Genomic DNA, 17,924 nt, shown 5'->3' on the forward strand with positions numbered 1-17,924 from the left:
CCAAGATCACACCATTGCACTCCAGCCTGGGCAACAGAGCGAAACTCCGTCTCAAGAAGAAAAAGAAAAAAAAAAGATTACTAGGTTAAGATCCTCCCTCATTATGTTTTCTTGAGTCACTCCTTATGGAAAACACCAATGTGTTACCTCTTTAAGGCAGACAGTTAGAACTACAAGTAAGTTCTTTAAAAAGGAGATATTTGTTCATCATAACCCTGAAGCTTTTTTTTGTGGATTCCTCTGAATCTGGGGGGGGGGGGGGGGGGGGGAACTGTGCTTCCTAGAGTTTAGATCAATAACTAATTTGAAAACTAAATCTCTAGGCCTGGTTAGATGGTTTGTAAATGACTGCAGTGACTAAGTGACAAAAGAAATAAATTGTCCAGCTAAGTGTCCACTCACTCAATTGATTCCATTGATGTCACATTTGATTTGTCATAAGTGGACTTATTACAGAAGATACACCCTAAACCTTTATGACTTATTAAAGTGAGCACAATAAAAATAGCAGTTCACTTTTTCTAGGAGACTTCATTGTGCTAGTAGATAAAATTACACAATTGATGCCTCTATGTGCTTCTTACTAGAAGTGGTACTGAAGTCCTATTGATGGGTTCCAATTCCAGCTTTGTCCTTTATTAACTTTGGAAAACTGGATGAACTATAAAAGTCTCTTAAGCACCTAAAAAAGCTAGTTGAATAATGATCATCTGGCAAAGGTTAACAGTAAGGATACACATTGGTTAGGATCAGGACTTTTGACATCAGACAATCCTATGTTTGATTGAGAGCTCTATCTTTTGTTTGTGTCTATGTGACCATCTTAACCTCATAAAACCTCAACTTCTTATGTATAACAAGAGCATTCTAATTCCTATCCCATTCATTTGTTATGACAATTAAGTACCATAATATGCAAAAATTAGATCTAGGGGATGATACATAGTAAATGTTCAATAAATGTTTTCTATTATTATGACTTTTTCTATTATTACTATTATTATTTAATATGACTACATAAAATACCTAGCATATCATATAGTCAACATTTAGTTTCTTTTTCCATATACTTTTTATCACCCTTCCCTGTGTCTCACTCCTATGCTGCAATTTAAAAATAATTCTAGGAAGTCCTGGGACTATTTTCTTAAAATAGTTTACTGATTCAAAAAATATAACTATACTGAGAAAATGTCTCAAATGATATCTCAAATATCACGCTATCCCATGGCTGCTATGGTTCTCAAATTGAATATATAGACACAAAAATAGGAGAGCATGAAAAGGAAGAAACCTTCCAGGAAGGGAGACATGTTCTGCGTCTCGGGTTTTGTCCTTGGAGCAGGTAGAAAGCTATTCCTTGGGTAGCACATTGTAGTGAGTCAGAATATTGTTTGTGTGAAAAGACTCCCTGGGTTCAAATCTTTCCTCTGCTGCTCGTGACATGTATGACCCACCGGCAGATTGCCTGAATCAGTTGCCTCACCTGTAACATAGGACTAATGTTATTTATCGGTATGGTATAGTCATTGTGAGGATTGAATCAGTTATCTACAGGAATCCCTTTGGGCTAGAGGGTTTCCACTAGCCTCCATGGGTTTACACTCCACTTTTCTCCCCTCATTTTGGTGCCTGGGGGGCAGGCTTGTGTATTCTGCTGTGATAAAATCTCCTTCTCTTCTGGCTTCCCAACAGGTTCAGCAAATGCAAGACACTGCAGGAAATCGGAGGGCAGGAGGAAAATGAGGTACTTTTCCCTATGGGCCAGCTCCCTGACAGGCCACAGATAGAGAGTGCTGCAGTTGTCTACCAAAACTGAAGTACTGAGTGGCAGACACTGAGTGGCATTATTCCACATCTACAGTTTTGCCAAGTGCTGTTAACCTCTGCCACCTTTTGCTCCTTCTAGTTTAAAGGTACCTCACCACCTTCTATTGGTTTACCTTAATCCTGCCCATGTTTTTGTGAATAGCCCCTTAATTAAACTCCCAAATACTCCTTTTTGAATAGGCCATCTCTTTTTTTTTGGGTTCCCACACACTTAGAACAGTGTCCATCAGGCAGTATCTATTAAATAAATGTTATCTATTATTAAATAAATTGTGGAGGTAAAAGTGGTGTTTTTTTTCTAAATACAACAATCACCATAATAAAAATAAACATAAATTTTTATAGAGCAAAATAGGGATTCAGAGTTTTCAGAGGGCCAGAACTACTACTACTTCATTCTAGAAGCAGTCCTCAGGAAGACTGCTGTTCGTAAAAGGCAAGACAAGTAACAATGATTAAGATATGCAGGAAACGAAAATAAAAAAACCTGTATCCCACTACACTTTTATTTAAATAAAATATACAATACATGGGAAACAAAATATAGAATATCTAAGGGTGAAATTAAAAATTGTTTTTTAAAATGAGCTAAATTAGAAAATAGGCATACTGGAGTAGGGTTAGTTCTTTTTATTTTATTATTTTACTACCCTAACAAACATTATTATTGCGATATATCCAGCTAAATAACTCTGCAGTCATATTAGGGGAAATACCATAATACTGAGTAGGTTTGAAATTGAGTCTGATCACAAGGTGAAAACATCATGCCAACTAACTTAGAGAGCTTATCAAGAAAAAGATTATGTACATAAGTGGTTGCAGAGTTTTTCATCTTTCTTATTTGTGAATGGGAGAAAGGTTGGCACAGTGAATAATAACATCGCGATTTGTGAAGAACAACAAAAGCGATCATAAAAATATTGACAATATGCATTCACGCTTCATCTTATATCCCATATATTTAAATGGCTAATCCATAGCATATGATTGTATAAACTTTAGAAGGTTTATTTACTAGAATTTTTTCTTTCTTTACAAGCAAAGAGGATGCAAGTCCTTTAAAAGTCTTGCCATCTATTTTAATAAGCTGTACTGAATGTTATCAGCAACTTACTTTAGGGACAGTTCCTATAAGTAGAAATAAATGCTAGACCAAACATCACTGCTGGTTTGTTCTTGTAAGTCTGCCAACAGGATAATATATTTACAAATAGAATGTGTTCTCTTATTAGTTTTTTTAGTATGACTGCAGAATTGCAATGATTTTCCATTTAATAGGGGAAAAAACACTTCACATTCCTAGGAAATTGTTTCTTAAGGGGAAAAGGGGGGGAAAAAAAGACTATGCCCTTCTCAGCAGAAATCATTGCCAGGCCGTGAAGGTAATATATTTCATCTCCCAGTCTATTATAATTTTAAAGGTTTTATTTTTTTCCTTATCCTCACTTCTCTTTTCAGCTGCAAGTTGTCTCATCAGCCCTCTGAGCTGATCTGATGTCATGGTTATTTTTCTCTCCCGTTAAAGGTGAGGGATGCTTCTAGGATTTGCCTTTGCTCTTTATATTTGTAGCAAAGGAAATACAAGCAGCTTCTCTTTAATCAAATCGAGTTTAAAGCAAAATAGGAACACAGTTCTACATGCATAGGCAATCGGGATAAGCCAAAAGGGATAGATTGAAGGTAGCATTTAAACTTACAGAGACCTGTTTGGCCTGTTTTTATTAGGGCTGTTCAATGAACTGGTAAGCCATCTATGTGCTAAGAATTCTGTGAACTAAAGTAGCCTTTTTATGTTATGCACAATGGGAGGAAAATAACTATATATTCAATGCTAATACAATCTTTATCTGTAAATTGCTAAAATTATGCATTGGATGCCAATGGGAAAAAAAATCTGGAACCATTCCAATTAGTCAAGCTATTTTAATAAAGCAGGAGGAAGGAGCTGTTAGCAAGACACTCATTGAGAAACCATGCTTATTTGTAGGGGCCTGCTCAGTTCTTCTCTGTAACCAATCTCTACTCTATTAGATTCAGATCATTCTCTCAGTGTTTGATATTGAAACTGAGCTTAGACTCAGCATAATGAAGTGAAGAAGGAGATGAACTTCGAGTCTTCCTCCATGAAGGCAGGATAATATTTCCTATACAAACACTTGTAATGAAAAATGACAAGAAAGATCACAGCATTAATCAGAAGGCTTCAGTTAGAACAATTTGCAGGAACAGGCGGAGATAAAGGGTTTGATAATAGATTGGGGGCATCTTAAAATGAGGAAACTAGTGATTAAGAATTCTATTTGGTTTTAAGCACATTACTTTTTTATCTTATCAGCATGTGAAGTGGTATAGTTGCCGTGAGTCAATCTAGCCATAGTTTAGTGGTTTATACTACGCACTACAGATTTTCAATGTCATCAGGTTATGGAGCTTTTCCGTATTTGTGACCAACACATTCCCACATTTTCTCCTGCTCATACCTCCAGGGCAGAAGGAATTCTCTTTTGTTGAAGCCCTGGTGCAGTGAAAGACCTTCAGAAGGAGCCAGTGTTCTACCTCATATAAGATTACTATCTCTTATAGATCTAAAGACCCTGTAAGAGCTTTAGGATGAGAGAATAAAAGGCTATTAATGGTGATCTAAACTTGAGGGGCACTGAAAAAGTCATGGTATCTGTCAATATTTTTGCTTTCGACTAAATTTCCAACATAAGAAGTCCAATTTCAGGGGAAATACAACTTCACCTGTGAAAGAATTATCTTAATTTGATAAGAGCTTGTAGTTAATTGGAGCAGATATCTGAAAACATGAGCTATGAGACAGGCATAGAGTGGAATGGGAAATGGGAAATAGGGAACAGAAAGAAGAAAAGCATGCATTCATTCAACACCCAACATGCACATACTGAGCAGCTCATATATCAAGCTCTCTGCTGGACAATGAGATAGAGAACAGACATTCACCAACATACACAGGTTCCTCACTCTGGGAGCTTTCATTTTAGTGAGAAAGTACATACAGTAAACGCATAGATGGTAAATAAAGGAGATAAGGTCTGATAGTGATAATTGGTAATAAGGGAATAAAATAAGATGGTCAAAAGTACTGAGGGTAGGGGAGAAGGAGAGATACTTGAGACGGAATGCTCAGATATAACCTCTCTGATGAGAAGGCATTTAAAATGAGACTTGAATAAAGAGAAGAAGCTGTGCAAACTGTCAGGGAAACAGAGTTCCAGATCAACAAGCTTCACGTGTAAGGATCTTGATAACTACTTTTTTTCCCAACAAACTTTGTCTGTCAAAGGAATTCAAGTCCCTGTGGATGGCATGTAGTAGGAGCAAAGAGCAGGAGATAAGTTTGGAAAAGTGGAAAGGCCAGATACAGGGTTTCAGAGGTCATGTTAAGAAGACTCAATTTTATTCGGAACTAAAAGGGGAGTGATAGAGACTTTTAAGAAGGTTTTTACATTGGCTAAGGCTGCCACAACAGAATATCACAGTCTGGGTGACTTATACAACCAATTTTTTTCCCCCACAGTTCTGGAGGCTGGGAAGTCCAAGATCAAGGTGGCAGCACGACTGGTTTCTGGTGAGGCCTCTCCCCCTGCCTTGCAGATGACTGCCTTATGGCTGCATCCTCACCTGGCCTTTCCTCTGTGCATGCACACTCCTGGTGTCTCTTCCTCTTCTTATAAGGAATCCTATTAGGTTAGGATGCCTCCTAATGACTTCATTTAACTTTGATTACTTTTGGAAAGGCCTGTCTTTAAATATAGACATCAGACACTAGAACTTCAACATGTAAATTTGGGGAAACACAACTCAGTCCATTACACAAGTCTAGACGGTATTTATAAAATGCCCCTTTGGCTGCCATGTGGTGCTTGGATTTGGGGTGGGGTTATGATGATGTAGAAAGAGCAGAGACAATGTTCCTTTTCTGTACTTTATGCTAATGTCTTCCCTGAAATTTCATCAGTGTTAGATGCATGTAAACAGACATTGAATAGCTAATTCGCTAGGTCAGGGTTCAGTCCAAATAAAAGAATCTTGGATGTGCTAAAAAAACAAACAAACAACAACAACAACAACAAAAACATAACATTTTTTGTCAGTTTCTATTCTTCCTGTTTTAAAGATTGCAAGGTCATGGGTTTTTCTGTCTATAAATTCCAAGAAAGACACTGTTGTAACATCTGTAGCAACATCAACATAGTAAAAGTCTCATAGATCATAAAGGTCCTGCCTCCCACACAAGGCAGCTGGCCACTGTTGTTATATGAAACCAGAACAAGTGATTTGTTGGCGGTGCCCCACTTACCAAGGTCTTTTCAGAACTTGGATAATAGCCCTAGACATGTTGAAACAGAAAATTCTTTCCCTTACCTCCATCCAACTGGAGCAGAAAGTAAGAAAAATGGGGATATAATGATGCCTACAAATTTTGAGCCTATAACACATGCCAACTAAGTGCTTTTAAACAGCATTTTCTTTTGAATAGAGAACAAATACATGAGATGGGTATTTTTAACTCAATTTTAGAAATGAAGAAATGAGGCTCAGGAAGAAGCAATTTGTCCATGCTCTTACTTGCATGGTAAGTAAGTGCAGAGCCAAGTTCTGACCCTGCTGACCTTCATAAGCCTTGATTCTAAGCTAAGCGCCATGACACATATCTCTGCACACCGGTGGGGCTTCACTTTTGAAGTTATGCAACACAACAAGCATTAGCAAAATTCTCCTAGATTGCAACAATCAAAACCTCATCCAGATGTACATTGTACAAAAGTTCTTGTCCATTCTGATAAAAGATATAATAATCCTTAAGATATGCACACTTTGCATTCTAATCAACAATAGTCCTCCCTTTATGCCTGCTAAGTTTGGACTATACACAGCTTGCCACAATAGAACAATGCAGAGGAGTGCAGGTTACAGAATAAGACAGTACTCTTTGAATGCCTGGTTCCCCAACGACCTCTTTTGTGAGCTTGATTCTCAATGAATAGCAAGGTTTGAGTGAGAGATAGGGGGAAAGAAATTCAATTGTTTTCTTGTTGTATGTGGAGTCTCATTTGATCAATCTATGAAACTGCACACACATACACTTAAATAAAATTAGGAGCATACCATGCCTCCTATTCTGTATTATGTCATGCAAATACTTCCATGTTAATGTACAATCAACTGCAAGGTAATGCTGTTGTTGTCCCTATTTCTTTCTGCAAAAGCAGGAGGGCAGGTAGGACCAGCAAATGTCTTGCTAACTAGTACTAATGCAATCTGTCACTTGTTTCCTCTGAACCAGGTATATTTTCGGCTCTTTCTTCTCTGTGGTACTTTGTAAGTTCTTCAGAAACATCTACTCCTGAAGATTTCTTCAGAAACAATTACAGTTCTATTGACTCATAGAAATGTGACTCTACCAGTGGGCAGTTTCAGATTTCACTTCACCCTCTGGCATTTGGTGGCAACACTTTCAGCACAGGTTTCCTTGCTCCTTTAGGCAGCTCTCTCCAACAATGCCGGAGCTGGTCTTTCTCACACGTGGTTCATATCTAGCCAAATGAAAACATGCACAGTTGATCTCTCATCCACAGAAATGAAATTGCTTCACAGATACAACCTCTCCTTTGCTGCCCCAGAACTCTTCATGGGAAAAAATTCGATGCCCTCTTTTAGAGGAGGCTTGAAGTGAGGGAAAAGAACACGCTGACCAAGGCATGCATGGATAGAACCCACAGCACCAACAATTCTCTCCAAATAAATCCTTTATCTAAACTTCAGCATCTTCTTTTTTGGTTTCCTCAGACTTAAAGGATGGAAATGAGTGGCCAATAGCAGAAATTTTATTTCCTTGCTCTTAATCAACTCTTATAAGTGCTCTATAGTTGGTCTATAGACTCACTTTAAAATGTAGAGTTATTGACATTTGGGGTCGCAAAAGAATCTGAGAGCATTTATAGTCATAAAACCATATCAGCAAGAATAGATAGCTTGCTATGAACAGTAGTTACATCTAGAGAGTTGATTTAGATAAAAGAAACCTTCTGTACTATTTGCATTTCTTCTCATTAAATATTACTTTATAATTATAAAATAAGATGTTTTTATGAAAAAAAGCTTCTACCTTATGAATTGCTGTGAGCACTTATAGAAAGGTTTGGAACAGATTAAATTCTGGTTGAATGTAGCTGTTATTGCTATAATTATTATTATAGTATAACATGCATTCAGTAGATACTTAGCATTTCTTTTATGTAAAACACTGCAATTTTCTAGGCATGTAATAGCAAACAAGACAAACCTCTTTTCAGCCTTAATGTCTGTTAAAGAAGACAAAGTTAAGTAAACGAGTAAATACATACAAATTATTACAAATTGTAATTAGTGATAAGGAAACAAGAAACAATGAGAGACAGAGAAAGAACTAAAATGATTAAAGTGGTCATCCACTTGTCTTAGCATGGTCATGCGAGGCCTCTCTGGGAATGGAAATTTAGATTGAGACCCAAAAGATGAAATAGCTTTCAAGAGAAAAGCCAGTAGAGGGAAATTACCAATAGAGAGAAGAGCATTTCCCAAGGCAAAAAGGAACTTGGTATGTTTGAGGAACTAAAAAGCAAGACCAGAATTGTTGGAATATAACAAGCAAGGGAGACTGTGGTATAAACTTGATGGTGAAAGATAGCAAGGGTCTCCAAATTCATAGCCTTGCAAGCTGCGGCCTGGACTGGATTTCATTAAATACGTTATGATTGTCTTGCATGGTCCATTATAGCATGTCACACAACATAAACCTGGAGAAAGAGGAGTGACCCACTGAAAGATTTCCTTTGCTTTAAAATCATAAAGATTTATGTTCCTTGTCCTTTAACCAATAAACCCTGTGAAGATAAAGATGGTGACTGTCCTGTTTACTATTGTATATCCAGCGCTTAGAAAACGATCTGGCACAAGATAAGCTAAATTAAATATTTTCCAGATGAATGAATACATGACGTCAATATTACACAGCAGCTAAATGCTTGAGCATGGAATCTGACAGACCTGTATTTGAATCCTTACTTTCTAAATGTATTGGCTCTATGGCCTTGCACAAATACATTAAATACTTGAGTTAAGGGCTACTCAGGGAGCCCCTGAAAGATGAGTTTCCTGAAGGATGGCCTCCCAGCAAAACAGTTGGTCTCCTACAGAACAAGGCCATTTGAGAATTGAAAACCGCTCACTGGAAACTGGCCACACCTGGGAGTTTCAGGCAATCAGTCTCTGAGGCAGCAGTGGACTACACTGAAGTTATATCATGTAGTGGAGGGACTTGGGCCTCTCAATAATAATGTGTTGAGGTTTGGGCAAGACAGAAACATTTCAACAACCCAGCTGCAACCAGTGCATGAATTCTTGCTCCTATTTATGCCAGGAGAGTCACTAGTGCTCCATCAACGCTGGATGTCAAGGCACAAGAACAGGGCTTGGAGGCTACTAGTCCACCACATTATAACAAGCCAGCTTCATTTTCATGAAGGAGATCAGTACTGCCCCTAACTTTGCAGCTGGAAAGCCAAAATCCCTTAGCCATGGATCCTTTCTGCGTCTGCCATCTAGTCCTACCTAGATTCCTGTGCACTGCTCAGGGCACAATGGACATTAGGCGATACCTATGTCTATCTCTGAACTTCCAGCAAATGCTCTTCCAAACCTGGGGCTGCAAACTGTCAGGTGATTTGCTCTCTTTTTGTTCTTCATGACTCTAAGCCTCAGGTTTATACTTTTTCTTCTGTTTAAGAATTTTTTAATCACATTTTTCTAGAGAGTGGGTCTCCCCACATTGCCCAGGCTCGTCTTGAATTCCTGAGCTTAAGCAATCCTCCCACCTCAGTCTCCCAAAGCACTAGGATTATAGGCACAAGCCACCATGCTGGGCCTCAGGTTTCTTATCAGTAAAATATGGATAACAATTATACCAACTCTATATGGATGTTTGGGATATTAAACCAGACAATGTAAGCAAAGAGTTTTGTACCTTACTATTAAACCTGCTTTATTTAATAATCTGATATTTTTTCACCATGAAATATTTTGTCTTAATTATGATTTTTTAAAAATACAGCTTTAAAATGTTATTAATTTTGATTACTGACTTTGGCACGTTCCTAAATGTTGCTTCTGAAGTGAGTACCTCCCTTGTTTCACCCTAGTCCCATCCCTGTCTTACCTAATAGATACTAAAACACTAATATTATACATTATTTCTATTATTGTTACTCTTATTATACACACTCTCTTCTCATTCTCTCCTCCTTCATACACATGCATACATGCACATACACATATGCACACCTCAAAAGGCTACTACTATAACTGCGTAGTTATTTATTGATATAGAGCTTGCTTTCTAAAAAGTAAAAAAATACAGTGCATGTATATAATATAGCCTTTTAATTTTTAATACTTCCTATCATAACACCCAGCATGCATTGTTTTAGAAAGGATTCTATACTGGAATTGCTGTGTAATGTGGGCTTAAAATGTTCTGCTGTTCTACAAGACTCTCTCATCTAATTGGATCAACAGTTTTCACAATTCTAGAATTGTGCCTCAGGAAACAGCAGTCGATTTAGAGTGCAGCACTATTTCTTACAATGCCCAGCAAGAGAAAGTAGCCAAGGATAGGTCTGATCCCCACGGGCCTTTTTAACGTTCTCCTACTCCACTGAAGTAGGACAGTGACCAAATTAGAGAAATACACATTAGAGAAGGAGCTACAAACAGCCTCTCTATGCGATATCAAAAGTGTACACATAGCTAAGGAAATGGCCATCTACTTATTACTATGATATTAATTTTTTTATATTCTAAAAAATATACAGGCCAGGTGCAGTGGCTCACATCTGTAATTCCAGCACTTTGGGAGGCCAGGGCAGTAGGATCTTTTGAGCCAAGGAATTCTCGACCAACCTGGGCAACACAGTGAGACCCTGTCTCTACAACAGATAAAAACAATACAGCTGGGTGTGGTGGTGCATGTCTGTAGTCCTGGCTACTCAGGAGGCTGAGGTGGGAGGATCATTTGAGCCCAGGAGGTGGAGGCTGCAGTGAGCCATGATCATGCCACTGCATTCCAGTCTGGGCAACAGGATGAGACCCCGTATGAAACAAACATACATACATACACATACACATACACATACACATACACACAGACACACACACACACACACACACACACACACACACACCCCAAAACAAAACAAAATAAAAAATAATAGCAATATATGATTTTCACAGCTATGAGGTTTACCTTTCATTCACCTCGCAATTGCATGCTAATATTTTCAATATGTGCCGTACTTAACTCTTGACAACATGGCCATTGTAAGAAGAACAGAGAATGGTGAAAAGCTGGAGGAGAAAGTAAGAGGAGTAGAATAGAAGGACAGAGTAATATGGAGGCAGAAATAGATGCTTCCAAATAACAGAGCATTTGAGTGGGAACTCTAAATTCTGAAAATCAGTTTTCATCTTACAGAGTACAAAGCAAGTCTTAATAATAATAATAAAAAATTTGAACATCATAGTAAAAATTGTAAGGAAAATGAAACATAAAATCTACATTATAAATGTGAGTTTTCCTAGATTTTCATACTTCCTGCCCTTCCTGCCAACAAAAGGCTTGTTCCATGATTGATGACAGAATCTGACTATTAACTGAGATCTGATTTAAAAAAAAAATACAAAGTTTGGGAATAATTAGGCTAAAGAAACAAAAGACAAGTGGAATCACTTTCAGCCAAATGACCTTCAAAGAGCAAGAATGAGGAGTCATGTATACACCAGCAAAACATCCTGATCATCTTCAAGTAGGTGCTGTCTTGAGAGTGTGTGGAATTAATGAAGTCCCTTGCTGGATGCTTTAAAAATATATCTTTCTATTATCAGCTTCTATAGAATTGGAAAGTGCCAGATGGGAGAGAGGCTTTCATGAATGATTAAATAATCAAAGAAAATAAAATGAAGATGAGTTGCAAGCAAACCCTGGAGGGTCATATTATGGGCATAATAAAAGTGACTTGATATAAAATTCTTGGGAGTATTTGCCATTTGGGTTTCCAGATAAGCAGGGAGAAGAATTTATGCGATTCTTTTAGTAACTAACTTTCTCTGGACTTTGCATATGGGCAATCTCTTTGCAGACCGTTCTCTCTTTGTGTGTATAGAGTCTATCCAGAACAGAACCCTCTTTGTTCGGTGTACTATAAGTCACTATGATGAGTCAGACCATATTTCTCTAGTGAAGGAAATATTTGTAGTTTCATTTTAGGAAAATGCTAAGCACCAGGTTGATTTTTAAAAGTAGGAGGAGGGTCAAAGGGGATTTCACTGCTGTTAAGGAGCGATGTTTTTGCTTCACATTTGTCGTCCATAATCTGCATCTTTCTCCCCTGACTCCAAAGTCACAAACTATGCATTATTTCCTTGCTAATAACTGACAGGCATCCTGCATTCTAGCAGACTTGTAATGAAAAATAATTGTTTATGGATGGAAAAACACCTTAGACAAATATCTTAATAGAAAATTAATTCTAGCAATTTGGATAGTGTTACTTACAATTTTAGATTCAATGTTCTGGTAAAAGAAATAGCTAGCTAATGCTAGAACATTTTGTCTTTTTTAATATTGAGAGGCACAATATTTTAAAGCAAATTAAGTGTCTCGCATAGCCTACATTCTTCGGATATTCTGTGTTACAAATCTTGTGAGATCTAAAAACTCTCCAAATTTACTGGTGAATAATTCCAAAGAAAATATTCTAGCATATGCCACTTCTAAGTTATTGTTGAAAGTATAATAGTAAAAGAACCATTAATGGTTCTTATATAGGCTTCCCATAAAACATGCATAATAACGTAGTCCCTGAATCTAGTACCCAGCTATCAGTAAGACAATAAGGAGCTACTTCCGTATTTGTCATGTAAGTGAGAAAGAATAACCACTTTTATTTTGGTGTGGTTTTGAGTGAACCTGTAGAGTCTTACAAAGTAACTTATTAAATGGAAGACATAAATTCAATAGTAAAAAAAAAAATACAAAGACAATCGAGGCTTCAAGATTAGGAGGAAAATGCTCTAGGCTTGATATTAGAAGGTAGGATCACACGGTCATTTGGAGAAGGACCTATTGCGAACAGTATTATGGAATTACTGCCTGCAAAGACAGATGTTCATTGCAGAGCAGGTTTTCTTCATCCAGGTCAACAAACATGTTCTTGGGGAATCAAAACCAAATTGTTTCCCTTATAAAAGTACCCAAAACACAGTGGCATTTGGGTATCATTTTGATGGAATAGTTCCAAAAAGACACGCAAATGAGGAGCTGTTGTTATTTTTGTCCTTTATTTCGTGAGACCTTCAGATGCCAGTGAAAAGGTATTGGTGAAACAATAGCCCACACTGACTCTTGTAGCCTCAGATCCCCCAGAGGATTTTTCTAGGTAACAGAGAGGGCCCATGTTGCGCTGGGACAGGTTTTAGGGTACAGAAGAAGGCAAAATGCAAGCAGCTTTAATAGCATTTATTTATGTCTATCTAAGAGGTTGTGTCTGAGACTCTGTTTCATGGACACATACTTATTAATTTGATACATGGAGACAAAGAGAGCAACGCAATAACACAGGAAGCGATGTTTATCAGAGCTCACTTAACATGAAGAGTGGTGTGCCGTGGCTTAACCAAAGAGTAGGAACAGAGAAGCCTGCCATTCTGTCAAAATATCTTAGGACACTGGGTCCAACATATTGGTGGGAGATGTGGGTGGGGAGGAGGACTGTTAAAAAGTAAACTGAGGCACAATAAAATTTAAAAGAGTTTATTTGAGCAAACAGCAATTCATGATTCAGGCAACTCCAAGCCAGAAGTTGTTCAGATGCTCCATCAAGGAAATACAACAAAAAGGCTGGTTTGTTTGTTTGGACAAACATGGAAGTAAAGCAAGGAAAATATTTTGATTAGTTATAGTTCTATAGTTGCCTTATTTGATGTGCCCAGTTAGAAAGTCTCTAGTTACATAATTATACATTTGTGGCTGCTTCTAATTGGTAGAGCTTAAGTTCTGTTTTCCTTTAATAAAGGAATTTACAAGAAATGGCCCAGGTTAAGTTTCACTTAACCTTAAGGTTAAAGTCACTTATGAGGCTTAATTGGCCTTGTCTGCTCAGGGATTCTTCAAGCCTGGTCTCTGTTTTTATTTACTTTGACAGGAGCCAGAAATAAACCAATAGAATTAGCATAGAAAATCCAACTTTGCAAAAAAGCCAGGCACCACAATTAAGACTTTCTTCCTCTAGATTTCAAGGTTTTTTGGTGATGATAACCAAGGATTTCAGTCAATCTGAAAATGATGGAAAAATCAAACTTTCCAAAGTACAACTGTGAGGACATCACTGCTTCACTCATAGACTTTCCACATTGGATCCTCTGCCACTTTGCGTTAGTCTAAAATAATTGGCCTGGTATTCAAAGCCTAGAAAAACTGATTTTAACTTACATCTCCACTCTAAGTTATCTCTTGACTATATCATAAGCTTCAATCTTATTGTTCATTCTACATCACTTGGCTTTTTACTCTCTCTCTATTCATATTGCATTTTGACTTACAGCCAATTCTGCCCCTCCTTGCCACATGTCCTAATATCACACAGCTTAAATGCTACCTCTTCCATAAAACTCCACATGATTTCACCCATTGGGAAGCACTGCTTCCTTCTTTGCTGCTTCTCTGTTCTTTGTGCACTCTAGGACAGGCCACATAACAGAGAAGGAGAAATACAGGCTATAGATCTAGAATGAACTGGGTTGGAGAGGATGCCTCAAGGACATTTTTATCTTGCTGCATATCAAATTTCTCATTGCAACGATGGGAATCACAAGAAGATGTGGTAAGGGTGCTAACACTGTGCATTCCTTTCATCCATCCTCTTTTCTCCTTCCCTTATGGAACCCCCTTCAGAATGATAGCTGGTAAAGCTTTACCCCTGTAAATTCATTTCCTCTTTATGTTAAATCTCTGCCTCCATCCTTAGTTTCAATCCAAAATTTTCCTATCTCTGGTGAACCTCACACTCATTATGTCCCAGATGAAACCCCACCACCTCTCTGTTGCTGTCCTCCATATCTATTTGTCATCTTGCATGCCTATTTCCCAGGGTCTGACCAAAAGAATCACAGGTTATCAGTCAACTAACAGATAAGAAAACTGAACCACAGAGAGGGAATGTAACCTGTGACGTGCATACAGTGAGTACAACCAGAACCTGTTGAGTGTCTGCTCATTGAAGGCAAAGACCCGATTTTTCTTGTTGAGTGTTATATCTCTTAGAGTCGGCATAGGGCCTAGGTACTCAATAAATGTTTTAAAATAAATAAATGGAGAGAAGACGGAGTATAGAGCCCTTTATTTTTGGCATTTTTTTCATTATATTATGCCATTAGACTTCTCAGAAGCTATTATATTATATGGATATTTATTGTTATATATTTTTAAAAACAGGGCTTCTCTGGAAAGACGAGGGCAGGAGTTGGCACCATTCTTAAGACATCCTTTCCATCATGAAGTCTGCTGTCTCTCAGTGCCTTCTTGCAATACCAGCATTCTGACATGCTCACTTTTTTACCGGTCATACATCAGTGGGTTTAATTAGCTTTTTAAAATAACACTAAATTTTGCTTCCCCAGGACAGAGCATGGACTCTGTTGGCCCACAGCAAAATCAATGTATATGCCTGGATCTGTTGTGAAATATATAGCCCCGCACTTTGTCTTTCGGCAAGTGATGTAAATGACTTTCTTTGGGTCTTTAATCATCTCGGGATGATGGCATCTCTTAATCTAGCTATCGCTGAGTTCCGTAGAACTCTGCTAACTATAGAAACTGGTTGTGCAAAAAATTTTTCCCCCATGGGGTAACGAAAAAATTTCTTTATATTAGAAAGACAAAATACAGTAGCTGTACAGTGAGAGCATACCAATTATTTAGTGCATATTCTCATACCAAATAATCTGATATTAAGGATTTCAAATTTATAATAAAAATATGTTATCTTGGTAACATCTATTATCCCAGGCAAGGTGGCAAACCTCCCAAAAGTAGACGTATTTGTAAATCCACAATGGGGTGCTTCCAATGTGCCTACGTGCCTTTCTGTCATCTAAAGTCACCACAAGAAATGTGCTCTATCCTTCCTTTTTTTTTTTTAATTTATTTATTATTATTATACTTTAAGTTGTAGGGTACATGTGCATAACGTGCAGGTTTGTTACATATGTATACTTGTGCCATGTTGGTGTGCTGCACCCATCAACTCGTCATTTACATCAGGTATAACTCCCAATGCAATCCCTCCCCCCTCCCCCCTCCCCATGATAGGCCCCGGTGTGTGATGTTCCCCTTCCTGAGTCCAAGTGATCTCATTGTTCAGTTCCCACCTATGAGTGAGAACATGCGGTGTTTGGTTTTCTGTTCTTGTGATAGTTTGCTAAGAATGATGGTTTCCAGCTGCATCCATGTCCCTACAAAGGACACAAACTCATCCTTTTTGATGGCTGCATAGTATTCCATGGTGTATATGTGCCACATTTTCTTAATCCAGTCTGTCACTGATGGACATTTGGGTTGATTCCAAGTCTTTGCTATTGTGAATAGTGCCGCAATAAACATACGTGTGCATGTGTCTTTATGGCAGCATAATTTATAATCCTTTGGGTATATACCCAGTAATGGGATGGCTGGGTCATATGGTACATCTAGTTCTAGATCCTTGAGGAATCGCCATACTGTTTTCCATAATGGTTGAACTAGTTTACAATCCCACCAACAGTGTCAAAGTGTTCCTATTTCTCCACATCCTCTCCAGCACCTGTTGTTTCCTGACTTTTTAATGATCACCATTCTAACTGGTGTGAGATGGTATCTCATTGTGGTTTTGATTTGCATTTCTCTGATGGCCAGTGATGATGAGCATTTTTTCATGTGTCTGTTGGCTGTATGAATGTCTTCTTTTGAGAAATGTCTGTTCATATCCTTTGCCCACTTTTTGATGGGGTTGTTTGTTTTTTTCTTGTAAATTTGTTTGAGTTCTTTATAGGTTCTGGATATTAGCCCTTTGTCAGACGAGTAGATTGCAAAAATTTTCTCCCATTCTGTAGGTTGCCTGTTCACTCTGATGGTAGTTTCTTTTGCTGTGCAGAAGCTCTTTAGTTTAATTAGATCCCATTTGTCAATTTTGGCTTTTGCTGCCGTTGCTTTTGGTGTTTTAGACATGAAGTCTTTGCCCATGCCTATGTCCTGAATAGTACTACCTAGGTTTTCCTCTAGGATTTTTATGGTATTAGGTCTAACATTTAAGTCTCTAATCCATCTTGAATTAATTTTCGTATAAGGAGTAAGGAAAGGATCCAGTTTCAGCTTTCTACTTATGGCTAGCCAATTTTCCCAGCACCATTTATTAAATAGGGAATCCTTTCCCCATTTCTTGTTTCTCTCAGGTTTGTCAAAGATCAGATGGCTGTAGATGTGTGGTATTATTTCTGAGGACTCTGTTCTGTTCCATTGGTCTATGTCTCTGTTTTGGTACCAGTACCATGCTGTTTTGGTTACTGTAGCCTTGTAGTATAGTTTGAAGTCAGGTAGCGTGATGCCTCCAGCTTTTTTCTTTTGACTTAGGATTGTCTTGGAGATGCGGGCTCTTTTTTGGTTCCATATGAACTTTAAAGCAGTTTTTTCCAATTCTGTGAAGAAACTCATTGGTAGCTTGATGGGGATGGCATTGAATCTATAAATTACCTTGGGCAGTATGGCCATTTTCATGATATTGATTCTTCCTATCCATGAGCATGGTATGTTCTTCCATTTGTTTGTGTCCTCTTTGATTTCACTGAGCAGTGGTTTGTAGTTCTCGTTGAAGAGGTCCTTTACATCCCTTGTCAGTTGGATTCCTAGGTATTTGATTCTCTTTGAAGCAATTGTGAATGGAAGTTCATTCCTGATTTGGCTCTCTGTTTGTCTGTTACTGGTGTATAAGAATGCTTGT

This window comes from Macaca fascicularis, chromosome 9 (genome assembly GCF_037993035.2).
Source record: "Macaca fascicularis isolate 582-1 chromosome 9, T2T-MFA8v1.1".
Classification (NCBI taxonomy): Eukaryota; Metazoa; Chordata; class Mammalia; order Primates; family Cercopithecidae; genus Macaca; species Macaca fascicularis.